We start from the raw sequence: 20,262 nt of genomic DNA on the forward strand, positions 1-20,262 counted from the left end.
ATTAATGAAGGTTTCTGAGGTCTATCAAGCTTAGGCAGTTCTATATCACAAAGACTATATTTCAGTGTGCTACAATGTCAGGGTTTATGTTATAAATTTGGGAATTATGAATATACAGAAGGTTTATGCTGTACTCTTGTCCATGTATTCTGTTTGAGCATCCAGGAAGATGTATCACTCCAAGGGCTGCTAAAATGAAGTCCTGTTTAAATCCTTCTAAATACCAACTCAGCTTAAAAGATGAGTGTGGAATAAGGCCCACTGAAATAGCACTTGGCAAACCCCAGCATTATTTATTGTTTTCCTTCTAGTTCAAGTTTTATGTTAAACATATTTAGGAAGAAATAAAATTGTTTTAATGCTGAAACATTAAAGTGCTTTTAAATACCAAAACCTAGATCACATTTCTTTCCACCCTCTTGGTGCTGAAGTTTCCACTTCATCTGGGTATTTTCTCATTGGCTTTTCTTTGTTGATCATCTGTGTTGTTTCTGTTTGACAATATTAGTTAACACAACCAGTTTTCCCTTCTATAGAACATATTAAGCTTAGTTGCAGAAAGGAAATTGGGGTGGAGGTGGTAAAACTGATTTAAGGAACATCCTAAAGGAAGTATAGTGCAGAGATGGAATAAAATCACTCTATTTCAGTCTGACCTTGCTATTGCAGCTACAAAAGCTCCATCTATATGTGACACATGTGCTGGAAATTATTTAAAGCATGTAAATCACCATCTTAATGTGTGAAGTTTTGTAAGTGGCTTGGGTGAAGGAGGGCTGTCCATGTAATTCCTTGTCCAAATCAGGGCAACAGTGTGCAGCTTGCACATGGATAGAGTCAGAGCTCCTTTGTCTCCCAGTGCTTCTCAGATAAAATATATAGTAAGAAAACTCATGCAGTTGGTGACCTTTAAATGTATATTATAGTCTTTCATTTCATGGTTTTAAATAGCTATTTTCTTATTATAATTTAATAAATGTTATGCCTACAAACCTGGAAAAATTGGCTTGTTCCATCAATTTCAAAGGAACACAAAGTACACTCTGTACTGTGTTGTAAAAGTTTTATTAAACTTGATACCATTTAAAATAGTCTTTGAGAATTGCTGACACAATGATTCCAGGTTCTTCTTGGCTTATATATAGCCTGAGAAGTGCTTGCAAGGAGCAGCTGATTTGCTGAACTGGTAATTGCTGCTGTAGCCACACCAGTCTCTGGACATAATGTCTTTTTAGGTCTCGGTGCATTAGACTCAAATGAAGGGTAAAGATCATCTCAGGGAACAGTTTGCCTGGGGGTGGGATTTCAAGTGAGTAGATAAGAGTATTTAAACTGTTCTCTGCTGGTGAATGACGGGTATATTTTGTGGGGAAGCCTGGAGTGGTGCTGGGATGAATGCATTGAAATAAAAGGCAAGTCAGGCTCAGAGCTGTCAGCCAAACCCATCTGTAAAGTAAGATGAATGGACCTTTGGATATCTTCTTGTATTAATGTGTATTGTAGGAAATAAATGCCTATAAGACTGTGGAGTAGTAGATGCTCATCTAATGATCTGATTTTAGTTTTCAACATTGGGGTTGCAAATAATAGTCCTTTCATGGCTAGGAAAGGCTAGTTTTCAGGAATAGGCATCATGCTCTGATAAATATTCATGCCAAAAATCAAAGAAACTTGAAATTTGCTGGAGTTGTGACAGTGACTCTGGCCTAAAAATATGTCTTCTTTCATGTGACTCCCTGTCCTTGCCTTGCTGTGTCCCTTTTTGGTGCTGCAGGAGTCTGAGGCCTGTAAGGGTTAACATGACTGACTTAAGAATATAAATGCAGGTATTTTTTCAGGCATGTTAGGCCTCAATGAATTCTGTTAGTTCTGAGAAGGTATAGGAAGGGAGTAAAATGCTGGCAAGCTCCTTCATTAGAATTTATCCAGTCATAAATCAGGAATACAGAATAACCCTTTTGAACTAAAGGGACATCTAAATGAGAAGTTTTTCATAAACCTTCTATACTGATCTCCATGGGTAAAGATACCTGCAGTGGTGGGGAGGAAAAGATACTCAATATTACTTTGTGTAATTTGAACAGCTATTAATTTTTATGGCATTTTCTGTCAGTCTCTCCTAAACAAGGATTAAAACCTTTTATTACTTGCCACAATATAAATATTTTATCTAAAGAGGACTGTGATGAAAGAAAAGGAGACGCAGACATTCATTGCTGAGGAATTTCTGAAAGATGGAAATTCCATCATAGCTGCATTTGACCAATTCTCTTTTAAGAAAATTGTTTTAAAAGCCTGGTTATAATCAGTGGTTAGGCAATATGAAATAAAAATATGCATTAGAAAACCATGCTTATGATTGGCATCAGTTTGAAACCATCATTTTACCTTGGACCTGTGGGACCTTTGGCTCATAATAGAAATGCTTGCGATTTTGAGAGTCTTGTAGTCCATCCAAGCCAAGCAGCATAATTCAGTGATAGATTGAATTTTTGGGGTGTAAGGAAAAGGAGAAGATGGCTTTTAACTCTAGCCCTGCCATACATATCTATGTGTAGTGATACAACACCCAGGAGTACTTTGAAAGAACCCCTGAATTAATAAAGCTGCCTGTGGTGAGAAAAGCCTTGCTGCAACAAACCAAGAAAAGCACTGTCAAAGGGAAGGGAGAAAAGAAAACCCCAAGAACTCATCTCTACTTTGCTAAAAGAGTGCAGTAGTCAGCCAAATGGTCATGTATGCTGTGCATTCCTTTTATTTTTTATTTGTTTTCTTGGTTAGTGTACAACAAAGAACAGAGGTGATGGTCAGAGCAACAAACCCACAATGACTGTCTATATTACAGAAATATGGACAATGCTTACAGGAAAGTGACAAAGCAGATTTAAAATGTGTGGTAACATTAAAAACGTCTCTGTTTATTCTGGTTCCCACACTTTTGGGAGTTCCAGGCATAAGCTTTTCCCTTGGCATGAATCTGACAGAACACTTAGTGCCTACTGAAGGCTAAGTCAAGTATAGCAGCAGGGCTGGGCCCTGAGGCCCAAGTAGCAGAGTTCATCATCCATCATCCCCTGACAGATGATTTTCTGGCTCTCTATTACATAGGGAGAATGTGTTCACAGAATGCACACTAAATAGTGTACATTTATGGGAAGAACCTCCTTCAGAAAACCCTTTTATTCTTATTCTTGGCCAAATTATCATTGTTATTAAAAATAATTTAATTAGCTTACATAAGGAAAAAGTTCAGGGGCGCAAAATTAAGTTAACGTGGTTACAAGAAATCAGAGCTGTACAATTTCCTTTAATCGTGTTTCCTTGGAGCATGTAGTGTTTGGTATTTTTGTTTAAAAAGCAAACACACAGAGAGAAACAAGTGAAAGTTCTATGTAAATTTAGCTAAACAAAAGTTCCAGTCTTTTCATGGTCAGGAATATTCTTTTAGGGGTTTTTCTGGGGGAGGGGTTTAGGATGGGGTGTGGTGTTTGGGATTTTTTGTGCAACTGCTGAGACTGAAGTATCCTGGGTGAGGTGAACATATCTGAATATTGTCACTTTGCCTTGTGCCTCTGCCACACTGTTCAGGGAAGTGTGTATTTATAGAGGTAGCTGAGCTTAAATGGATTTTCTGGAAAAGCATGAAAGGGTAAGATACCAAATACTTAAGAGTGTTTGAATTTATCTATGTGGGAACAAATTGCACAGTCCTGGCAGGTGAAACATGGACAGGACCTGACACTTGTAGATGAGAGAAAAGAGACAAGTTTTCAGCTGGAAAACTTCAGTTTCTGTAGTGGTCCAGCCAGAGGTGTGGCAATGTTCATCCATACAAACTATATGCAGGAAGAATGAGCTGGGGTTGGAGGGTAATGTCAAGATTCAGTGAGTTCTACAAATCTGGTAGAAATATGTGACCCCTCCTGATGGGATGTCACTTCAGAATACCTGTGTCTCTGTTTCCAAAATTACTTTCAAATCTGTTAAGCCTTGTTGAATTTTGATAAAGAAGTTATATAAGAACCCAACACATGTTTATCTTAAGATGAGAGTAAGGTTAATAAGATTAATAGTTATTTCCTGTTTTTCACTGTGATTATGTCCATGTTTTTGCACACTGAAGAAAATTGTCTAAACTTCTTACATCGCCTCTATGTACTTATACATCAAGAGACTAGATAGCCTGAATAAATGAATACTTACTGAAGTGTGCCATTGACACTATAATAATGGAAGGGATTGTCTGTCATTTACTCTTTATGTCATAGAAAACTCAGATCAGATTCTTAATATTTGTTTTTTCTCTCAAGGTCATCCAGATCACTAAAAAGTCATGAAGTACAGAAGGAAATTCTAAAAGTTTTCTTGTGGTCATTGCTAAAGAAATAATTTACCTTTGTATCCACATGTTCAGAATCTTTGCCTTTTTCTGCCTTTGGTAAATTAGCAGCAGTGCTTTTTAGGGAGAAGAAAAACTTGCAGATAAAACTTTTTGGCTAAACTATCTGAAAACAGTGTTACTGAATCACTACACTGAGCAGAATGCTCCATTTGCCAGGATTATGGAAGCAAGTAAATTCTACTTCTGTCTTCTGCACTCTCTCCAGCTAAGGCTGCGGAGGTTCTTTCTGTCTTCTTACCTTTCCTACCAAAGCAGAACCTCCTCATTTGAAGTGACGTTTCCTAACTCTCATCTAAAGCCAAGTAAATGAAAACAGCAACTGCTAGCCCAGACTGTGCTTTGGCCCCATCCTGGGAGTGTGACATGATAAATACTCTGATGGTTTTGAGCACTGTCAATAGCATCCAGCTGGCTGTTTTTAAATGTGTGGCATTTACAGATGCTTTCCCTCCTCCTTTCATATCGGCTCAACTCTGGTGGACTAAACATGTGTCAGCAAGGCCAAAATGTACAACGCAGACCTCACTGGCTTCCTTGGATGTGTTTGATTTTTAATAGCATTCTATGCATTGAACCCACGTTAAGTATTTCTGCTGAGGTTAGAAGGAAGCATGGGGTCTGAATTTGGTTTGAACATGCTATTACTCTTGGCAATTTCTTCTTTTTGCCCCTCTGTTTAGCAGCTTGTTATGGGTGTTGCAGTTGATGTGATCCAAAATATCATCATGGATATGTGTGCGTTTGGTGCCTAGTGTCTGAGTTCTCTAACACAGCAGAGAGTAAGGTGAGTTAGAGACTTGTAGGTGGCCCTAACCTGATCCAATTCAGCCCAGTTTTAAGAACAGATGGGACAAGATGGCTCTAGAGGTCTCTTTTGGCCTAAGTTATTTTAAGATTCTGTGATCCTGTGTTGGGTTTCCTTGTGTACAGCTAGCAAGGGCTCATAAAAGCAGCCTGGTTTGTCCATAAAAGCACAATGGCCTTGGGGCATGCTGATCCACCCAAGTTACTTCTTGGCAGGAGGGGCCCAACCTCTGGTTCCCGTTTTGCCTGCTTTTATAGCTGTTTCTGCATCTGGTGTGGGGTTGTGCCGTAATGCAGACGATTACTCTGCTGGGTAGGTACTCATTGCTGCTGTGGTTGAGTAGCTGGCACAGTAAAACAGATGAGTAAATGCTTTGAAGGAGCTTGATGCGTGTGCTGGCACGTTAGGCAGGCCTAATAATGATGCAGGTCTTGCTACACTGCCTTGTGGCATGCTTGTTTGGGAGCTCAGGCCATTCCTGGCAGGAATGATCCTCAGCACTGGGTCATCCAGAGAGGCAAAACAGAGAGAATGTGCTGAGCTACTGACAGGACCCGCATTAGCATGTTTTGTATATAGGTGTTCATGTGCTGAGCACACTGAAAGAGTGATTTAGAGGCAGCTGCATAGTTCTCTGATGTGTGAACCAGAGAGGTGTAAAGGAGAACCCCCCAAGACAGTGGTAGAAAAATTATGGTTTCTATCAGACCAATGGTCAGTAAAAAATCCTATCTGAGGGTCTTCCTCTGCTGCTTTCACTGACCTTCTGCAGCTTTAGCTGCTATTGCAACTGATCTGAAATGCTTTCTGTGCAACTTTAGAAAAAAGCCTTTTTATAGAACAGAATTTTTTGTGCTGGTTTCCAAATTAAAGGCCTCATGTGCAGGCACGGGCACATATCCTTTCTCAAATGCAGAAAACCCTCACAGCTAAGGCTCAAAAGATGTGAGGAGTCCTTTCCAGAAAACAGATGGTCAGAAGGAATGTTTTTGGCAGTGGTAATAAGAGAGGTCTAAGAGAAATTCACTTTATATTTTAAAAAAAAGCACAACCAAACAAAAAATGAACACCAAGAAAACCCCTACCATGACAACACATACCCAAAACCAACTTATTAAAATCTGATGACATTGTATGCTTGTAATGAAGCAGGGAAGTCTTGGTAATTCACTACCTATCTGTGGTCACTGTGATGTAATTTATCTAATCTCATCTGTAATCTAATGCTTGCAGATTGATAATTCAAAATGCTTTAGATTAAAGCAGATGGAAATAGAGGGCTTGGTCAAGAAGGATCAAATTCTTCTCTGTGATTGTGAATGAGTAATGATTTGACTAATTATTACTATATTTAAGGGAAAACCAGCTGTTCAGTAAATTTAATTTTTTACTCTTTTCACCTCTGTCCCTGCAGTGAAGCTATGTGTTTTCTTTCACTGCAAAGATGAAAGTATCATTCACTGAACACTCAACCAGTTTGGTTTAATTTTCTTAGGTTTCTGAGAAACGAGCCAGAAATCAAACCTGGATCCTGTTGCTCCTAATCAAATCATGACAGAAAGGTAAGAAACTTGTTTTATTCCTAGAGTTTAGGCTTTGTCCTTTCTATTTCTCATTGCTGCTCACAGTTGTATTTCCAAAGCTTTGTGTTTTACCTCCTAGACATGCTTTCCTGGAATTTGATTATTTATCCATAAGGGATTTTTGTGAGATAAAAAAGAGTCAACCAACTTTTGTGCCTAGCAGAAACTGAAGAATGTCCTCTATGTGAAAGGCACATATCACCCACGTAGTCAGTTCCTTCATGAAAGGCTTCAGGCTGCAAGAGCATTGCTGCAGGATGGGAGGTTCACACATATAGAGCTTTTCTGGGAGCATTCAGAATGTAGTTGAGTTCAGGGATTAGTGTCTGGTGACAGGTTTTATACCAGGTGTTCTAACACAGCAAGTTGTAGCAGGATGAGAGAAAATGGGCAGGCAATCTGAATCCCAATTTCCCAGCTCTGTCACTTTTTGAGTTGTAATTTTATTCTTTTCTTTATTTTTATCTTTGACTTATTAGCACAGACATTGCCAAGGACACTCCACATCAGCTATTTATGTTCACAAACCTATTTCTATTTGTTCCAGCAATCTCAGCCAAGAACATCCCAGAATTGACATTTTAGAAAACCTTTTGTTTATGGGAAGTTTTACACATTGCATTTTCCAAACACTGAACTGGGGAGTGTCCACTGCAAACATCTGAGAATACTTTAGCTCTTCTAATTTTCTCATGATGTCTTACTAATATCCAAAGAGGGAACAACTGTTTGTTTTATAAACTACTCTGCCAGATTTCTTCAAAAGTTGTTACAGTCCCAAATTTTCTATGCAGGCATATTTGTCTTAAATACATTTTGCTTTTTTCCTTCCTAGTTAAAACTAGTATTTTCTCTTCATGGCATGTGTCAGGACTGGCTTTCTCATATAAAGTCTGGTGTTGGGAGCTTTCAGCAAAACAAAAATTTAATTGCAAGTCTTCTGCAAAAGAGTAAATTTTGCCCTACTTCAGTTTGTCTTAAGTAGATGTAAATTGATCACCAAACTTAAAATTCAACTTTTGTCTTTTAGTTCTGGTTAAAATAAATGCTACTGAATTTTAAAAGTTCAAATGTTCATCAAATTGCATACAGTACTGCCCTTGGGATCATATCTAAAGTATTTGTAGGTAAGCAATGTTAATATACATTTTGCAAAGCAATAACCCAAGTCCCAGGTGAAAAGGAAATGCTATGAAGCTAAAAGGTAACAATAAATGCTGATGAACAGGGACTCTGGAAAATCACAATCGGAAAAAGTGCTAAATCCCAAGGTTTTACTTGTTTTGCTCTTACTTATTAACTCAGGTACAGGGTTTTGCTGTTCTACTGGTGCCCTGGAGGAAAGGTCTTTGTCACTTTAGATGAAAAAGTTTTCAAAATGTTACAAACATTTTCTGCCCTGTTCAGCCAGACTTACTAAAATAAGGAGGAATTTTTGGCAAACAATAGAGGCAACAAAGGAGAGGCTGCTGCTGAATTATTGGCAATTGTTAGTAATAAATGATTTGCTAGATGCTGAGGAAAATGCCAAACTATTCATTTTTAATTCCTTAGTTAGTTCATGGTACACTGATACTGATTCCTTGAAATGTATAGGAAAATGGGCAGCCTTTCTGGGGCTTCCATGTTAGAGCAAGTCTTGCAAACTTTGTAATGGCTGGCAAGGACTCCAGTCCAGGAAAACACGGCGGTTTTGACGAGATGAAACTGCCCACAGACTTAAAATTAAGCAGAAGTAAAAGTGCTTTCTGGAACTTTGGTTAGGGGATTTGCTTTGATCAATGAATTAGTCTATGAGTCTTAGCAGAGACCCTCCACTGCAGGAATGATGCCAGAGATTTCAATCACAGTGCCTCTGCTGAACTCTGATTGCTACCTGACCTGCCAAGGAAAAGGTGACATGAGCCTGTGTGCTCAGAGAAACCATTGCTCCCATGTTACAGCAAAGCCAAGACACTGGGATATAGAAATGCTAAATGACTGAGACCTACCCTCAGAGCAATACCATGATGGCTGGCTGGAAACCACCCTGAAAAGCAGGGAAGCAAAATCTTACTTTGGACTGAGTTCCAAAAATGGCTGAGCAATTCAAGTCCAAGGCAGCTATCTAGCTGCCTAAGTAATGTAAAACATTCAGGCTGAATAAAGATAATTGCAGTGACATCATTGGAAAGAAAAATTAGTTGATGATGAAAGTGTGTAAAAAAACCAACAGTAATTAAGGCAAAAGTAATTGTCTTTAAATGCTGAGTGTTATGTGTACTCCTTACAGAGGAAATCTAAATGCTCATGGTAAGGTATTGGACGGATGTAAATTTATGTATGGTAGGAATTTTTCAAAACTACTTTTTAATAACAAAAGTAGCTTATATAATGCAGTACACATATGCGATTAAAATAGTAAAATCTTCATTGCTACATCCCAATTCTTATTCTTCACTGGTAATTGGAAATACTTACAGACTTTGCACTAAGGGTATGGTAGCCTCTCAGGCTGAATTTGAACTGAGGTGGTAAAGATGTTTCATACCAAAATCATGTCACTCTGTGACCTCACAAAATTTCACAAGAGAACCAGAATCTCCTCAGTACCTGCATGAGTTTGTACTATTGAGGTGAGGACTAGATGGGACAGTGACATTTTGGGATTAAGAAGGACACAGCAAGCCTGTACCCCTGTTCTACTGCTCCAACAGGGGATGGATGGACTCAGAGAATTGTGCTGTGACAGAAAGCACAGAATTTGGTGTGGTTTACTTCTTTTAATCCAAAAGATGGAATTTTGAGAAGGAGAACTTGCCTTGTCTATGTCTACAAAATGCTGCCCTCGTGTTGATGCCTTGAGAGACTACCTGGAACAGAGGCTAGACAGTGTTAAAGGAATAAAGTATTTATCAGAAAGGCCTTCCCAGGATACACCTTGGACAGTGCAAGAGCCTGGCCAAGGCTAAACCCAAGATGGTCAACAGTTCACAAATTTTCACACTTTTGTAAGTTTTGGTCCATTGACATATTGGGTTAATTGTCCAATACAAGTTCAAGTTATGAAGTCCTATCCCCCCAGATTGCTCTCCTCAATTTGCTGTTTTTACACTTTTTGGGCCTGAAGCTGTAATGGTGTCCTTGGTTCTCAGGCTGGAAAAGGATTGTTTTATATGACTAGACTGTGAAGAGAACTTGCTAACACTTTATATGAAGTTCAGAGTTGTATATTAATGCATTATGAAAACTGGAAAATATGAAAGCTCTAAAACCTAAGGCATCAGTGTTCTTCAGGGTTTGTCTAAATACAATTTTTCCTGTTTATTCTGCAAATGTTTATATGTAGGCATAGTTCCATCAAGTAATGGGAGTATCTATGAACCTTGAGGGAGAAGGCCTATGTTATTAACCCACTCTGTGAGTTGACACCGAAAAAAACCATCTCAGGAGGTGGCTCCTATCATTCCTGAGGCAATTTCAGTTGCTTGCTGAACCACAGCATTAGCTCTGTGCTGAAAAGAATTACCTTGGTATAGCCAAAGGTTCAATATTTGGCTTTCTAAGCACAATAACTTCATTAATAATAAAAAGTTGTGTGGGCTGAGTATAATAGAACATGGGAAAAAAACCCAGTATGCACATATCAGAAATAAAACAGTGCCATTATTGAATAATAAAAGTCTCCTCAAAAATATTTACACCTTATTGGCATCTCCAAGTCAAGAAAAGAAAACCAGTTTTAAGACTGGACTAAAATTCCCTTTCCAGCCACAATATATCCTTAGAGAGAAGAACTAACTCGATGTGTAAAGTAGGGAACATGCTATAGGGCTGGCCAAACCAGCCTCCAGTGGATAGTTACTCTAAGGTTATAAAATTATATTGTTCTTTGTATTAGTTTTAAATGACTTGTACATATGTCCATTGTTGTCAGCTTAGAAAGTACAGTTGTGAAACTTTGGTTCCAAGTGCTTAAACATTTTGTCATATGAAAAGAACTGAGAGCAGCCCAGTTTTTTCAGCCTCTGCATCAAGCCCTGGATGGCTTAGAAAAAGGTTAGGAAAAGGCTTTTCTGAGCATTTGTCACAGAGAAGCAGGAAGAAAATGTTTTAAAACTATTTAACTCTTGCTGTTCTGTCTGAGTACTGTTTGGGAAAAGCCTTCTGTCTGCTTACAATGAACTGACCTGTGTGTTGTTTGTAGTGCAGATGTTAAAATTAGGTAGCCAATCAGCCACTTAAATAAGCAACTACAGTCTCCTTTCAGCAAATAATTTAAGTATTTAAGTTTGTGTGAGGATGAGATGAAGTGCATGGTAAATGTGAGTTCTTTGAAACTGGGTGTTCTGTCTAGTGAGGAGCTCTCTGTTAATCCAGAATCTGACTGAGCAATAAGCCATATTAATAGTAAGGTCTTTTGGAGAGATGAGAGGCCAATACAGCTTGTGGCCCAGGTGATTTATTTTTGCATTGTTTGCAGGTCTGCCTCAGCAATTTCATTTTTTTTCTGCTCTGAAAGTCTATCATTGTACTGGCTTTTTATCAGGGAAACAGAACAGTCCCTTCAAGAGAAAACAGAGACCCTGTAGGGGACCCTGAGTTTTGGATTTGGGGGAATGAATTTCCATTTCAGGTTTGAAGAGCAAAATCCTGTCCCACTCACCCCCATCTGTCTGAATCTGTCTGGATCAGGCTTAGACCACAAACACTAGGGTGCCAAAGGGCCACAGAGGACAGATTATCTGAGGACATCTTAGGGCTCTGTGAATTGCCAGGCTTCTGCTCCAGGTAAAATTGGAATAATCAGAGACAAAATTTTAGTTTGCAGCATCTCTTCTTCTCCCATGGAAGTCTCCTCAGCTCTAGAGCTTGGCAGAGCAATGAAGTCCAGCTAGCCTGGGGACAGGGAATGGAATGAGCCCTACCTTGCCACTGACTGGGGGGATTTGCATTAAAAACAAAGGTCTGTGGTGATGTAGCTCAGAGGAGCTCTAGTGCTGCTGTATATGTTGTGTTTCATCCCATGCTTTAAAGATTTAGTACTAGAACTATAAGATCTTTAGCAGAAGTCCCTTGGGAACCAGCCTTGTCTTCAAGTTTGTGAACTTAGATAAAGTTAAAAGGCAAAACTAGTCAAAAATAACGCTGATCATACAATAACAATTAGTGGGAGAGAAAAAGGTGTGGTGACTAAAATTTTCAATTTTAAATTTGGAATGCTAGGCTGCCCTCCTTAACTGTTTAAGTAGGGAAAAGGCTCTTGGGTTTTTTAAACGTATGCTGCTGATTCTCTAGATTTGTAACAGTGGCACACAGTAATTGTGCACAATTAATTGCCTATATTAGAAAATATGTACATGGGTAATGACTGCATAGCCAACTCCACTGTTGTAAGAAATGAGGACAAGTTTACCAGAGAAAACACCTCCAAAAATGTGAACTTCAAACCTTATAAATGGCTCAGGCATCAGTGAACAAGTATTGCTTCCAGGCTTGTCATGATGAGCCTTATTTCAATTCCAAATAGCAAATAGCTGTGCACTGCAATCAGTCTTTGGCCAGCATTGCCTTTTCATCCGTGTGCCTGCAGCCCTTGGTGCTCCAGCCCGTGGACCTGGCTGAGAGGCTGAGAGGCATTTCGTGCACCACGTGGTGGGTAATAATACAGGAGGCCTCCATCTCTCTAAACTAAACCCAATTCTTTATTAAGAGTGCAAAGGTTCTGCATCTGTGGATTGTGCTCAAGCCGCTTGCATGCAGAGCAGCTGAACTGGTGTCCAAACTCCAAAAAACGAAAATCATGTTCTTTCACTCAAAGTCTGGGGGGAATGGTGCTGCAGAAACTTTTTATTAGTATTAGAAAAAAATGCACATGCTAGAACAAACAGCTAGTAAATAAATTATTTTTTAACAATTAGTCATGTGTGTATGCATAGACACACATATTTTTATATACACACATAGATCTGGTTGTAGGGAACTCCTTCTGGAGGAAGGTTTAATTTCTTATATTTAGATTTCTTGCATTTTATTCCTGAGAGTCTTTTCTGTCACTGTTAGAGACATATTGCTGAGCAAGATCAGTAACTGATCTGGCACTTCCAAGTCATCTATTTACCTGTGTTGCTCAGAGACTGAGGATTTGAGGGAATGGGAAATGCCGGCTGCTCGGTGTGTGTGTGTTCTCCATTGAAGCTAGAAACAGTTTAGCAACTTGACTTTGCTTTGCTTTGTAATTTATTGACATGGGTTCCTACTGTCACGCTGCTCTTTAAAAAGACTTTTTGGTTTAACAAAATTGCTTTGACATTTCAGATTAAGAGAAGTGTTTATCTTCCTTAAAAGTGCTGACATTTTTGGCAATTATATTGTCTTTATTAATACACAGACAATAGTTTGTAATATCAATTTTATCTACCAAAAAAAAGAGCTGATTACAAAAGTAGAATAGTTGGAAATGTAAAGGCAAAACAATGAATTTAGAGATACAGTATCAGCTAAGATTTAGATCACATTTTTCACTTAAGGAACAAAAATGAATATTTGAAAAATTTATTATAAAACCTAAAGCCTCATCATTTTGCTGCTTCTTTTGCCATGTTTGCTGAGGGACACAACTGTATGTAAGGAAAGAAAATTATTGGTAAATTCAGATTCTATTTAATAATCTCTTGGTTGATTTCAAATTTACTCCAAACTCTGAAGTTTTCAAACTTGTTATGTAATTCTGTGCCAATGCAGGGACAAATCAACCAAGTCGTATTTTCTGACGTTGTTCTTATTTGGGGTTTGGGTGTTAGTGTGTGTATTCACAGCAGCAATAACTGAGGGTCATAGTACTACTTAAGGTTGAATGCTGAGTTGATAAATTCTTTTTTTTTTTTTTTTGAGTGTGCTTTTTTCATGACTAAATGTGAATCTTTTCACATGGAAACAATTGTGTGCAGAAAATTGCTCGAGTAATTTTGGAGGCCGTTTTTAATTTAAAAATTTGCCTGTGCACAGTGCGCCCTTGTTTCTGCCCAGAAACATATTTTAAGAGTCAAGTAATATAAATTCTTTAAAACTGGAGGTTTGAGGGGGAAATACTGATAACAATCTTAGCTACTTGATTGACAAGAAACCCAACAAGGCCTGGCAATGTGAGCTGGCAACCTAGAGAGCTCATCTGTATCCCGGGTTGCGTTCCCAGCAGGTCGAGGGAGTGGATTCTGCCCCTTTGCTCTGCTCTTGTGCGATCCCACCTACAGTGCTGCCTCCAGCTCTGGGGCTCCCAGCATAAGACAGACATGGATTAGCTGGAACCAGTCCAAAGGAGGCCATAAGGATGGTCAGAGCACTGGAGGTCTGCTGCAGAGACAGGCTAAGAGAGGGGGGTTGCTCAGCCCAGAGGAGGTTCCTGGGTGACCCCGGAGCCGCCCTCCAGTACCTGAATGGGCTCCACAGGAGCTGGAGAGGGGCTTTGGACAAGGGCATGGAGTGATGGGCCAAGGGAGAACAGCTCCACACTGACACAGGGCAGCTCTAGCTCGGATGTCAGGAAGAAATTTGTTACTGTGAGGGTGGTGAGGCCTTGGAAAAGGTTGCCCAGAGAAGCTGTGGATGCTCCATCCTGGAAGTGTTCAAGGCTGGATGGGGCTCTGCAGCTCAGCCTAGTTAAAGGTATCCTGAATTTGAAGGAGATGGAACTTCATGGTCTTTAAGGTGCTCCAAACCAAACCATTCTATCTTTTCTATGGTAATTTTAGTAGCAGCTCCTCTCATATATTTACTCTGACTTTTCATTTATTTTGTCTCTTCCTCAGCTGCAACTGGCTGCTTTTTTTTCTGTGGTTACTAATTTTACTATCAACTGTTGACAAGAAATTTCTCTGCTCTTTCCTTTTTGTAGCAGGTTTTCATGAGAATTAAAACTCAAGATTAGTTACATTGATGAGGGAATATTTGAATTATTTAGTCAAAATTGATGCAGTTCCTTTCCAATTTCAGGACTTTTTTAATTTCATTTTTTTATCTTTCACATTTAATGCCTTTTTTTTTATTTTCATCTAAATGGTGTTTCTGCCCCATTTATCAGTTTTTATGCTACCATGTAAATTGTTTCTAAGTTGTTGTTTTTGTTTTTTTTTTTTGTGGTGATTTTGACAATTTGATTATTGGCAAAATTGTAATACTAGAATACAATAACTTTCTGCTGCATACCATAAAGTTTTCAGGTGATAACACTTTTTTCTAAAGATGCTGGAACATTCCAGAAAACAATTTAAACAGATACTTTGCTACCATTGACTACGGCATTTCAGGACTTTTTCAGTGAATTTGAGCTCCTAATTAAGCATGGAAAGCAGCTCAGTATTTTTAGAGTTATTCAATCTTAAAGCAGAAATTAACTAACTTATAATACTGATCATGATTTAAAATATGTATTTCCTTCTTGGTTGCACAACTGATTCTTAGTGCTCATTCCTTACTGACTGCATGGTTAACCTTAATGTATGCACAGGCAAATTCAATTTTGCTGTAGTAATTAAAATGCATTTTGAGGGGGAAAAAATGCAGCAGCATGAATAGCAACTTTTGGTATTATATATATTATGCATATAAGGCAAAGAGATCACAGATGTAAGAAGGCAGTATATCCATTTTTTCATTATTTCTGTAAATTTCTTTAATTGCCCTCAAGGTATTTTTAAATGGAAGAAGAATCAAAGGACAAAACTATGTTAGGAAGTTTAGGTGATAGAGTGTGAAATCAGAAGTGAAGGAAAACGAAATTGATTTGTTATTTTAGGAAATGTTCAGAAATCACATTGTTTTTAAAACTCATCACAAGATTTTTCATAAAGTGAGATTTAGAATAGAAACAGAATCAGATATTAAGTCAGTAAAAAGAGCTCAGAAATAGTGACCATACCAAGGCTGGATATGTATATTTATTCAGAAGACAATGTATTACTGCCAGAACCCAACCAATGCTGCATTGCAATTGTGGATTTTTACTTGATGAGAAAGGGGTCCATGACCTTGGCTTAGGGATTTGTGAAGGAGGACTGACTTCACAGCAACTTATGAAATACCCAACCAGCCAGAAGCAGGTGTATGTAAAAAGAAATAAGGTACCAAAATGTTACCTGGAGTTTAGAAGTGAAGTAAGACTATCTGTCTAGCAAAGGCAGTTTCAAACTGGTGAGGTGCGTAAAAATATTTTCCTCATATGCAAGCCTTTCACAGCTGCATAATGCATGGGCTTTTCCACCTCTCTCAAACAGCCAGCCCCACTTAGAGACTCGACAGGCAGCCACTTACCTGACCTACAGGAGCAATTTCTCATCTGGTGCCTGCACATTTGCTGGAGTATGATCTACTGGCACTGGGAGAATTGCACTGCCATGGTTCAGGTGAAATGCAGTTGAAGTTTTCGGGCAGAAGGAAGGGTAGCGTGGGTGTCCTCACTCCTGTCATGGTTCAGGCAGTGGCAGGAGCGTTCCCAGGTCACAGCCAATTGTTCCTATGTGTTTACTGATTACTTGACCATGACTCTTGAAGGCAACTTACTCTGGTAATAACTACTGCCCTGGTTGAAGCTGTTCTTTCTCCCCACCACTGTTCTTTAGGGTTGGAAATAAGTCTTATGTTGGATTCAAAATCAATAGAATGAGTCATTTTATGGTTATTTGTGCCTTAATAAAGCTATGGGTAGAGAACTCATTAAGAATCACTTACATTTACATGGCCTTGTCTCTCCTTGACCTGGAAGCTCTATAGAGCAAGATGATTGAAGTCCTTGCAAGATGACTTGTACCCTTCATCCAGTGGTAACTCTTCAGAAAACAGTCTCTGTAAGAAAAAGACACACTGCATAAAAAGATGTGTGATTAATCAGTACGTATTTGTTCGTGTTTCAATATTCTCTGCCTTTCTGGGAATATACTACCAATGAATAATTTCTAACATCAGAGGATGCAATCAATGAGGGTTTTGACTGACTAAGGATTTCAAGGTTTTTTCTATGAAAAAGCCAGTTGACATTCATTAGGCCTTAAAAAAATTCAATAGAACCTTTTTTGCTCGAAAACCAAAAAGTTAAGCTGAAAGATCTTTCATAGGAACATGCCGATGCTGCTGAAATCTTTATTTACATAAAAAAGTCAAAATGAATTGTCAGCTTTTTAATTTTGCTTCAAGAATATTGAATACATCATTCCATATTTACTGATGTATATTTAATGCATATACAGTATAAAATATACTTTGTATTTTAATATTGTGAACATTTTTTCATTAATTTCACATTCAGGGGAAAGTGCGTAATCATAGTAAGTTGTTGTGGTTTTTTTGACACAGGAGATTCTTTGTGTTTACTTAGATACAAGAAAAGGAAGGAAAATGCTGAATTTCCCAAAAGATTCAAATTCTAGTTTTTATAAGTTCTATGTCTATGGCAGCTGCATGAAAAGCTTCCTTTTACACTAAATAAATACATTAGAAGGTACTATCTTAATTTTTAAGAGAAATTAAAATAACAAAATGGTGTGATTTTTTTTTCCTCTTTATTTTGCAACATTAACAACAACACTAGCATAGTCCTGGTGGCAACATGAAGCACTGGTTTTATGAGCTGTAGAATTTTCTGAATACTGAGCCAAAGGTGTGAAGAAGCACGTTCGTTCAGAGCCTGGTTGCTGTGTAAAACTTATTCAAAGAGGAAGACTTCAAGTTTTAACTTTTTCAATATCTATTGTTTTCCCAGAGTAGGCTCTCTAGAAAAGGACTCTCCAACCCATCCCCTTTCATTTAGAAGTAAGGAGAGTCAGGCAAGCCTCTGTGTAGAGCAGTGTAGAGAACTTCCAAACAGCACATAAGAAATCATTACTCCTATGCTCTCATCTTCCTGCTCCATTTGTATGCATCAGCCACCAATTCTCTCTTTCCATCTCCTCTTTTCTCTCACATCTCCATATGCTTCTCAGTTAAAAAGGCTGCTTGGGTAATCTATGAAATGTGTCCACTGCTCTCTCCTTCAAAGAAATTCCTCAAAACCCAACCATATTTCAATTATAGTGATTCCATACTTCTATGTCGGTGTACTGTGAGTTATACAGAGAATTGTTTTAAGCAATGGTGCAGCAGTGAAAAAGGCAGTGCAACCTTAAGATGCACTGGGAGTGGAATTTTGAGAGGAAGTGCTGGTGCTATTACAGAGGCTGCGGTGCAACCTCAGAAATATTGTGTAGTGTTGGTCACCCATGGACAAGAATGTTCAGTAAAACTGGAACAGATGTAGAGGAGGGTCATAAGGATCATTAAGGAAAAGCCTGTTTTATGAGAAGAAGCAAAAGATTTTATGTGTTCTAACATGGCAAAATAAAGGCTGAGTGCTTATACTTTCTGTCCAGGATATAATGGTTGGAGACAGACAGGAAAGTACCTAAACTAACTGACAACATAGAAGAAAACAATAGTTCTTGAATAGATTTAAATATTTTTTTTCCTCTTTGAGTCCAGCCAGGGCATTAATGAAAACACAGGGGAAGAAAAGTTCTGTATGCTCTTATGGAAGTTATGTGAAATGCTGGGAAAACAGAACATGCACCCTAGGACATCCTTTCCTAAAATCCTGCAGCATTCTAATTTTTCTTCATTAATAGTTTAAGTAATTTACTTTATATGCCACACATCTGCTGTAAAACATTTAGCCTCATGCTCAGACATTCCTTGTCTTACACATACTTCCTGTGTGATATTAGTTTGGTCACTTTGTCCTGTTTTCAATGTGAACAATCTGTATATTAGTATTCCTTCCCACAAAGGGATGCTGAAGGATAAATATAGTAATGACTGTATTGGCAGAGGCAAGTAAATATTTTATCATAGGCAAGGAATCTCTGCCTTCATATGATTTCTCTGTTACATGGTATAATTTCAGTCAGAAAGCCTATATAAAACACAAGAATAATGACGAAATGTTAGGTTAGTTTCTTCAAAGCTATCTGTGAATCTGCGTTTGCCAGGTTTTTTTTTCTTTGTTTGGTTGGGGGTTTGGGTTTTTTTGGGGGTTTTTTTTGGTGTTTTTTTTTTTTAATAGAATTTAAAATTATTCAGAGCTCGTTCAGGGCTCCCCAGTTTTTGACTAACATGGGCATAGTGGTCTGAGTTCAGCAAAGGGCCCCAAGGGTGATGAAGTAGTGGCATTTTTAGGAAGGGTGGCAGAGGTGGTTCAGCCTAGAGAAGAGACAGCTCAGGGGAATCTTCTCAATGTCTTCAAATATCTAAGGGGTCGTAAAGAAGATGGAGACAGGCTCTTGTCAGTGCTGCTTGGTGACAGAACAAGAGGCTGTGGGCACAAATTTAAATAGAAGAAATTCTATTTAAAATAAAGCAAACCCAAACCAAAACAGTTTTACACCCTAAGGCTGGTTGTACATAGGAACAGATTCCCTAGGGACGTTTGTGCAGTCTCTGTCCTTGGAGACATTGAAAGCTCAACTGGACCTCATCCTGAGAACCCTGCTGCAGGTGGGGTGGACATTTTTCATAGAGGAAAATGGGGTTTCCATCCTCTCTGAGCCTGCGAGGGTCTCTGCAGATGCCCATGATTTCTTCTGTTTACATGTTCTTATTTTTTATATTGAGAAGGAACCGCATAAAAGAACAACAGACCTCGCTAAGGAGGTGCATGGACAATGTGATGGCAAGTGAATACAAAGTAATGTATATTGGAAGGAAAAAAATATTACCTCAGTGTCCTTTGCACTCTATTAAATTAACTGTGTCAACTGAGGCAAAGGAATCCTCTGTCACAATAGACGTCTCAGTGTCAGCTTCTCCTTAACATGAACCTGCAGATAAAAACCTGAAGAGTGTGGTGAAGTTGCAAGATGAATAGGTGACAAATAACATGGCACTGCCATGGGCAGGCCTGTCTGAATCACTCAGTGCAGCTGCACTGTCAAATTACATGACTGAAAGGGATGTTGGAAAGGGTGACCACTTAACCAGAATTGGAAGGGCTGCAGCTCTTCCCTTTGTGTGCAGGATCAGGGTTGCTTTAAAACCAACCAAATGGTTTTAAAGGTCATGCTCTAAAGTTTTACATCCCTTGGATTCACCACTCTTAGATTTAAGAGTCAGCTTTATTATTTTAATTAGTTTACAGGGAGACAATATATGTGACTGCATGGATTTGTCTAGCAGGGTTGCTTTTTTCTCCCCATAAACTTGCTCTTCTGGAATGTTGAACGCAAAGAAAAAAACTTTATTGGAAATTATTGCATTTGAAAAGGGCCTTAGCTATTCCCCAGAAAGAAGAGAAGCGAACACAAGGTCAATTTACAACCTGACCTGAAAACACAAAGTTGATAATCGGCCATCATTGCTTATTGTATCTATCATCTGATTTGTTGAAATGCTCAATAAATCCACTATTAGGAGAAAAAGTGCTTACATGCATTTTTTTCTTTAAAAAAAGAATTAAACAACAAAATAAAAGA

Source organism: Fringilla coelebs, assembly GCF_963513975.1.
Source record: "Fringilla coelebs genome assembly, chromosome: 14".
NCBI classification, from domain to species: Eukaryota; Metazoa; Chordata; class Aves; order Passeriformes; family Fringillidae; genus Fringilla; species Fringilla coelebs.